The sequence below is a fragment of the Orcinus orca genome, chromosome 5 (assembly GCF_937001465.1).
Source record: "Orcinus orca chromosome 5, mOrcOrc1.1, whole genome shotgun sequence".
In the NCBI taxonomy this organism is placed as follows: Eukaryota; Metazoa; Chordata; class Mammalia; order Artiodactyla; family Delphinidae; genus Orcinus; species Orcinus orca.
The window spans coordinates 4,027,121-4,036,258 of record NC_064563.1 but is presented as its reverse complement, the minus strand read 5'-3'; positions in this window follow the sequence as shown (position 1 = coordinate 4,036,258).

The window sequence follows — 9,138 nt, the reverse complement described above, 5'->3', positions numbered from 1 at the left end:
GATTTCGGATTGGATGCAGTCCTCTGTTACCTGCCTGGCATTGCTGCTTTCCTCATAGGTCTGTTATCATATGGTATGTATCCTTAGGGTCAGGAAATGCAGTTGAATCCCTAGTTCTGCATGCCATGGTTCCATGAGCTAAGGCAAGGTAATTTTGCTAAGGTGCCATTTCCTCATAGAAAGTGAAGATATCGCCTTCTTCATTAATGTTTTATAAATGAACTTGTAGGCACTGGATTTCAACCACCTTGGTTCAAATACTGGTTCTGTCATTGCTGTCTGGTTAAGCCTAGGAAATGAAGATCTACATGGTTAAGTGAATAGTTTGCTAAGTGCTTAACGTAATACTTGGTATTAGGGGAAGTGACTGCTGATGGTGTTGGCAATACTGGGTTTTTGCTGCTAACTGTGTCCTTCCTCTGCAGGGAACAGGTAACAGTGAAAGCTAACTTGTATCATCAAACACGTATACTTTTCTAGGTACTGTGCCAGGCATTATTAAACCCTTCAATTTTCACAACAGTCCTGTGCTGTAGTTATTTATAGGAGGTATTTATTATTCCCATTTCATAGATGAGGAAACTGAGTCTGATAGAAGTATTTTGTCCAGAGTTACACATGGCTTGAGAGAGCCCAGACATACAGGCAAGGTGCCTACCTTCAATCTATTCTCTTTACCACTGCACTAGGCTACCTCATGGATGTTGGGAAAGGATGTAAAGAAGGTGGGTCACGTTTGAAATACAGAGCCTTTCCTTCAGAAGAGAAAGATTAAATGCTCAATGCTGCAGCCAGCTGCTTCCAGCTGCACTGAGAATCTCCTCCTGAGAGGGGGTGGGGGGCTGCTGTCTCAGGCTGTAAACCCTCAGGGTCTCCCTGGTCAGCTTGACTAGGGACACCCAAATCCTGGGACAACTGGACAAGGCTAAATGTATCAGAAAAATAACTGAGTAATTATAAATTAAAAATTCAACTGATAAAGAGACTATATTTCTTGTTTGTTCTTGGGTTCTTTGTGGCAGCTTGCAAGAAAAGACACACAAACAATAGAAATGTTCAGACAAGGGTAAAAGGTCAAGACGCTGAGTATTTGAGCTATTCATTCAGCACGTTATTTTCCCAGCTGGGAAATCTACTGCAAAACTGAACTAAGATCAGAAAGGTGCTTCATAAATATATAGGTTCATCTAGCGATATATTTGAAGTGCTTAGATAGCGGACCTCTCTCTATTTCACTATAATGGCCCAGCTTAATTTGTCATCTTTTTTCCCTCCTTTAAAAGCATTGCTGAGACTCTAAGATACTCATTGTGAATTAATTTGGGATTTGGCATAATAACATTAATCATGCTAAAAGAATTCATTTGACAGTAATGCAGTATAATTAGTGATGTACTAAATCCATTGAGATCTACCAATAATTATAGAATCGTTATTTTAAAACCTTATATAGGCATTCATTTTTTCTTCCTTCTTCCTTTTCTATTTTGAATCTGCAGCATGTAGAGGCAAAGTCTCAGCTCTGACAATTTGCTTTCTGAAATATTGGGCAAGGGTATCAAGAATAAACCCTAGTAGACTTAGCAGTAACCTTAAAGATCCTTCACTTAGGGTAAGGTGTAAGAATCACCTTAAAGGAGACTCTTTAATCCTGAAGACAGCTGGCTGAATCACATGGAATTATTGAGAAGGCTTGAGAAAACAAAGGGGACTGAACAGCCCTAGAGTTTAGTAGCTGACAAAGCTTAAAAATCTGGCAGAGTGTGAGGAAATACCTAGATATTCCTGTTCGTAGGTTGTGGTGAATGTTTAATTTTTCTTAAGAGCACTTACAGTCCATTTGGAGTAGGAAGAGGTGAGGAGGGTGGTTTCTGTGATCGTAGATTTTTAAAAATTTCAACAGAATGAGATCTTAGAAATCAAATGCCAAGTTGTATCATTTTACATAATAACAACTGAAGCCCACTGAGGCTGTATGGCTTGTTCAAGGGTAAAATCTGGTGACTCAGCCGGGTCTGGACTCCAACTGTCAGCATCCAGTAATCACAGTCTTCTAGTCATAAGCTCTCCATTTTTGTAGGAGTTTAGAATCAGCCCTTTTCAACAGGAGTCCTAGAAAGAACTAAGCCCCAATGTCCTAAGACATCCCCTGCATCTAGAATGGTAGTGACCTTGTAACGTCTTTGAGAACATTGTGAAAACAGTTATTCAGATGGATTTCTGCATCCTTTGGCTCCGCTGAAGAAACATGGTTGAGAAAGCCTTAGACTCCAGAACAGGAGAGTGCAATAGAACTTTCCATGGTAACAGAAATGACCTCTGTCTGCACTGTCCAGTACGCCAGCCATATATGGCAACTGAATGCAAGAAATGGGACCAGTATCACTGAGGAAGTGAATTTTCAATTTCATTTAATTTTCATTTGAGACATTGTGGCTGGTGGTTTCTGTACTAGGCAGCACACATCTGGATATTTTTGCTCCGTCAGCATATAAAGCCACGTAACAACCCTGTGTTGTCAAAGATCTCATACTAGAGCATTTGAATATGTCCATGTTTTGGGAGGAACATAGCAGCGTTGTGCTTTATAGGACATGATCTACAGGGCCTGGGTTAAGAACCTTGCACTAGCAGCTGGGTGTGATTCAGGCCAGGGTCTTAACTTCTTGCAGAGTAAGTTCCTTACCCCAGGAATGAGGTAAAGAATAAAGGAGTTAATAGTGTGCAAAGTGCTGGTGGAAGTAAATACTCCCTGTGCCAGATCCATGGTGGTGGATGCTACTCCTTGATTCAGGTGCCTCAGATATGGCTTTCTGAGTATTTAGAAAAGAACTGTGGCCTTGAATTGCACAGACTAGCAATGTACTGAGGAGAAGAGACAGTGGCAAGGAGTATTTTATCACTGAAATTGTTTAGTATCACTGAAGCTCGGAAATAATAAAATGCAGACAAGCATTTTTTTGGTATTTTTAAAATATTTAAAAATTCTCTCCAGACAATGCAATCCCTTCTCACATGTTCCTGGGCTGAACACTAGCACCCTCCCCTGCACCCCTGCCCCAATATCCTTTTTGCACAGACCTAGTAACAAGGGTCTAATCTTGTTATTCTCACCTTTCTTTCTCCCCAGCCCTCTGAGATGCATTAATTAATGAAGCAAAAATTCTATCCCTACAACCTTACACTCTCCCTGGCATACCCAAGGCATTCAAATACTTGGTAAATGCAAGAATATATTATTCTCACTTATTCATTTTCAATCTATTTTTTATCATAAAATGCTAATAGTCATATAAAAGCACAGAAAACATGGTGGACTCCATTTACTCATAACTAGGTTTACAAATTGTTAATTTTCTGCCATATTTGTTTTCGATATCTCCTTTTAGAAAAAATCTCATGATGGTATATAGTTTTGAAAGCCCCCTCTACTCTTTTGGGAATGCAGCGGGTTGTTAATGGGAAGACATGTCCTGGCATTTCATGTACTATAGGATCCCAATAATGTTGAGTCTTTGAACAAAGAGAATGAAGCAAAAGCAGTAGGACATTAGGATATTAGGAATTAGGAGAAGAGGAGGATAATAGTATTGTTGAGCCAGATTGCAGTGAAGGACATATGAAATTGAAGCCCATTTGGGGGTATAGTTTACCCTGAGTGGTGGGAACCAAAGCATTGTTTCCCAGCAGCTCATTGCTCAGTTCTGTGGTGCTTCAAATATAAATGCCACAGTCCTTGCCTTCAAATACAGGTTCAACTGGAGAGATAATACTGACCCACAAATATATCTGAATTGAGAAAAGGAACAGTTATCCATGGATGGTGCTAAAATATCACTGGAAAGCTAAGCAAGTCAGCAGGACAAGAAGGATGAGTTAATGATGGCTTTAAAGTGTTCGAACCTGATGGAGAAATGGGGTTGCTAAGGAAAGAGAGATTAAGAGCAATTTTTGTGGTAAAAATAAGGACTTTGTTTTTGGATCTATCAGGATGGAGAAGACAACAGGGCAAGCGTAAGTAAGTATATAGCATGCTTTTGAAAACCAAAGCCCCTGGATGCTATGTTCTAGGCTGCTGTAAGAACAAATTATCCTGTTCAAATAGTTTATTGTTAGATCAGGATAAATTACCCAAATGAGGCTTAATATGATACTCCCATCACTACCCTATTCTCAAGCCAAATGTGCTTGGCTTAAGAAATGAAGTGAAAGGGCCAGTCTTAATGTTTTCTTGCCATAATTCAGCTGAACTTCCAAACAGGAACCATTGAAGGTTGATTCCATTAATTTACAGAGTCACACAAGACCCCTAAAGATGAGAAGAATGCACTTCTGTCATCCTCCCGTTACTGTACCAGCAGGATAGATTGATCCAGTGATGTTGTTATCCTAACCGCCCTCATCCTCAAATTACATTTTTCTTGTAGAGCCATTTTTGTCCTTATATTATCAAATTAAATACTTCATTCAATGACTCTGATACTTAACTAGATTCTTGGATCTGTTTAGGAAAAAAAATGAAACCTGGAAATTTTCATGAAGGAGCTTAGCTATCATTACATTTATTTATTGTTATATAGGAATCACTTAACTTGTTCTGAGTTCCCCAGTTCTGAATCCCCAAGTAAGCTATGTACTCCATTGTTCCTAAAAGGATAGTAAAAGAATTGCATGTAGTGGACGTGTTTTTACATGAGGCAGCCCATGTGGCTTCTGCGCAGCAATGGGATACAGTGGCCATGATCTTTGTCTTTGGTTGGGGATGTATTGAGTTGAAAACTCTGTGTAACATCTGCTTATTTATCATGTCTTAAATACTTGAGTGTCTGTGGTAGTTCTGATATGAGCTGAAGACTATGGTCAAAACTCAGAAACATGCAAAGGAACCTGTGGCTTGGAAAGCATTGCTTATACAGTGTTACAAATGAAGGGGTTAATTAACCCGTTACAAAAGTATCCCTGGTCTTAGTGGACACGATTCCAAAGAGTAAATGCTTTTTGTACCCAAAGTATAGTCCATCTATTACATATCAAGAGTGTAATACATGGGTTAAACTTTGGTACAAACATGTATTTAGTAACTACACTTTAACAGCTTTCATTATATCATTGAATATAAAGATGGAAAGACCTGAGGGCAACAGATAGTCCTTAACTCTTGAAAGTTTTTTATACTTAAAAGAATTTCTTCAATTTTAAAGGATTTTTCTTTCAGCCAAGTGATCCTTCTCTTCCCATAGTCTTAATTGTTTTTTAATTTAGACTCAATCACTGAAAGTTCTTGTTTTGGGGTTCTGGTTTTTCAGTGTTAACATTTTTTGCTGAGAAAGAAACTTATCTCACTGTCTGCTGATGCTTTTCGTGGTCCTTTTTAAAAACTTAATTAATTTTTGGCTGCTTTGGGTCTTCGTTGCTGTGCGCAGGCTTTCTCTATTTGCGGTGAGTGGGGGCTACTCTTCGTTGTGGTGCACGGGCTTCTCATTGCGGTGGCTTCTCTTGTTGCCGGAGCACGGGCTCTAGGCACGCGGGCTTCAGTAGTTGTGGCACACGGTCTCAGTAGTTGTGGCTCGCAGGTTCTGGAGTGCAGGCTCAGTAGTTGTGGCGCATGGGCTTAGTTGCTCCGTGGCATGTGGGATCTTCCCGGACCAGGGCTCGAACCTGTGTCCCCTGCATTGGCAGGCAGATTCTTAATCACTGTGCCACCAGGGAAGTCCCTTTCTCGTGGTTTTTAGAGCCAAGTGAGATCTAACTGTTCCTCCCCAGATAGATACTTGGGGTTAATTCACATTCTCAGCCACCAAATTCTCACTCAAACTCCCCCCAATTATAAGAGCACTCTTCTTCCATTTAGAGGTTCTCTCTTCTTATTTCATAGAACACATATAGTGCTTCTAAATAATCTGGTATAACAAATCATCTTTATTTTGCATTAGTAATTCCTAGAAACTGGGTTGTTTTTTAATACAGAAAAAAGAATCTTACTACCCAGAAATGATCACACTATTAGTATATTGATCATGTTTTCTCCTAGTCTTTATTGTAAACAGTGAAATGCCTATTTTGTTTAGAAAAAGGGCTTTAGAAAAGACATGGTGTAAAAGCAATGATATGAATATTTTCCCACCTACTATTATGTCAAATTTACAATATTCTTTGAAAATAAGATACTGAATTTAATTAACAAACACATTTACAAATAGAAAGTATTTTCAGATATTCCAAGAGAAGACAGAGTGAGAACAACAGGTTACTAATGGAATCTCTTAACAGATGAACCTGAGTACTAGCATTACTTAATATTTTAATAAATGATTTGGAAGTTAGAGTGCACAGTGAAATCTCTGCGTTTGCACATTGCACTAGCTATTCTTATGGATAAATTATAGGAAGATCTCACCATGCTCTTGAGAGTAAGCAGAAAAGTGACTGATGATATTCAATAAAAATGCATTTTAAGGGGAAAAATGTCCTGAGCTGTAGTTTATAATATGATGGTTTGGAACTATCACTTACAAAAGAGCAAAGAAGAGCAGTTTTATTCTGCTGTTTGAAAACATGATTTTAGACCAAAAAGCTAAAAAAACACTGGTCATTATTCATTCACTACACAAATAATTGTTGAATCCCCTTACATAATTGTAAACACCATGCTAGATTCTGAAGATGTAGAGTTAAAAAAACACAGTAATTTATGGCTCATTTCTAGCAGCTAGATTGCTAAATTCTCCCTCCTTTCTCTCTTTTTATTCCATCTCTCAGCTCTGCTCCTTAGCACTTCTAGACGAACCAAAACTTCCAAACTCTACCTGATAGCAATATTAATGTAATCAGTATGGCCTACCTGTAATGCCTGGGCAGTGCTGCTACAGGGGTCAATGCTTCTTCTTTGGATTGACTCCTTAAGAAACATTTTCTTAGTAAGTATGAAGGAGTAACTATGAAGAATGTTTCTTAATAATTTTGAAGAATAACGTATATCTCACTCTACCTATTTTACTGTGGTTTTTCTCACCTTTTTTCATTTCTCACTGTGAATAATAATCTAGCACAGTATGATAGCTCAATAAGTTACATGTCTAGGTATATTTTAAAAGGGATATTGACAGCATTCTGGAGTCTACTTTGATACAGAATATTTTAATTTGAATGAGAAAAAACAGCAACAATTTTTTTTTCTTTTTTATAGGTCATACTGCCAAAGAACATTTTAACACACTGAAAACAGAAACGGGTCTATTAAAACACAATTAATATTGAGCTGCATGAACTGCTTGTATATTTTGGAGATTAATCCTTTGTCAGTTGCTTCATTTGCAAATATTTTCTCTTATTCTGAGGGTCGTCTTTTCGTCTTGTTTATGGTTTCCTTTGCTGTGCAAAAGCTTTTAAGTTTCATTAGGTCCCATTTGTTTATTTTTGTTTTTATTTCCATTTCTCTAAGAGGTGGGTCCAAAGGATCTTTACAAACAATAAATGCTGGAGAGGGTGTGGAGAAAAGGGAACCCTCTTGCACTGTTGGTGGGAATGTAAATGATACAGCCACTATGGAGAACAGTATGGAGGTTCCTTAAAAAACTAAAAATAGAACTACCATACGACCCAGCAATCCTGCTACTGGGCATATACCCTGAGAAAACCATAATTCAAAAAGAGACATGCACCACAATGTTCTTTGCAGCCCTATTTACAGTAGCCAGGGCATGAAAACAACCTAAGTGCCCAACAACAGATGAATGGGTAAGGAAGATGTGGCACATATATACAATGGAGTATTACTCAGCCATAAAAAGAAACAAAATTGAGTTATTTGTAGTGAGGTGGATGGACCTAGAGTCTGTTACACAGAGTGAAGTAAGTCAGAAAGACTTACTGTATGCTAACACATAGACATGGAATCTAAAAAAAAAGGTTCTGAAGAACCTAGGGGCAGGACAGGAATAAAGACACAGACATAGAGAATGGACTTGAGCACACGGGGAGGGGGAAGGGTAAGCTGGGATGAAGTGAGAGAGTGGCATGGACATATATACACTACCAAATGTAAAATAGATAGCTAGTGGAAAGTAGCTGCATAGCACAGGGAGATCAGCTCGGTGCTTTGTGACCACCTAGAGGGGTGGGATAGGGAGGGTAGGAGGGAGATGCAAGAGGGAGAGGATATGGGGATATATGTATACACATAGCTGATTCACTTTGTTATACAGCAGAAACTAACACAACATTGTAAAGTAATACTCCAATAAAGATGTTAACAAAACCCCACAGTTAATGACATAAGCAAGTGTAAAGTACAATTGTAACACAACAGTTGTCTGCATTTAGACAGAGTGCACAGAGTTTTCCTGTGAGGGTCGTGTGCTTGGGGGTCTTACCCTTTGATGGTTCTGAATGAAAGGGGGGTGGGATGCATTGAGGGGCAGAAGCTTTACCACCATTAACTTTGTGTCTATGAGTCCTGCTGGAATTGCAAAATATGGTTGTACTTACGGTCTTAAAATTCTCAACAAAATTCCCCAAACGGAAGTAATTTTAATTCACAACCATTAAAGAAGACCAGTGAAAGCCATTCGATGGGGCATTGAATGTTGCTTTGCTGTAAATTCCATCAGAGCAGGTGGTTCTTTGTCTTTTTCATCCTTACATCCCCAATGTCTGGTATCCAAAGCATGGTACATGATAAGAGTTCAGTTAATACTTATTTATCCATCACATGCTTATACACTGCCTACTCTCTGCCAGACATTATTCTAAATGCTCTGCACATATTAACTACTTAATCCTTAAGTCAATTCTGTGAGATATGCATCCCCATAAAGGTGAAGAAATACCAACAAGTTAAGTAATTTGCTCAAGATCACACAACTTGTAGGTTAGAGGAGTTGGGAGTCTAACCCAGACAGTCCAGCTCCACAGTGCATGCTTTTAACCACTCGACTGTGCTTCATTGAACTGAAAATAATTTGGGGAGAACCACTGATTCTTAGGATATATTTTTGAGCATAGACCCAATTATTCCTCTTCTTTCCTGCATGAAAATTCCCCCACCTTCTAACCACATAAGGAAGAACCTTACACTTCTTGGCATGTCATTTAAGACTTCTCTTAATTTGACCTTCTTTATTTTCCACCTTATTTATC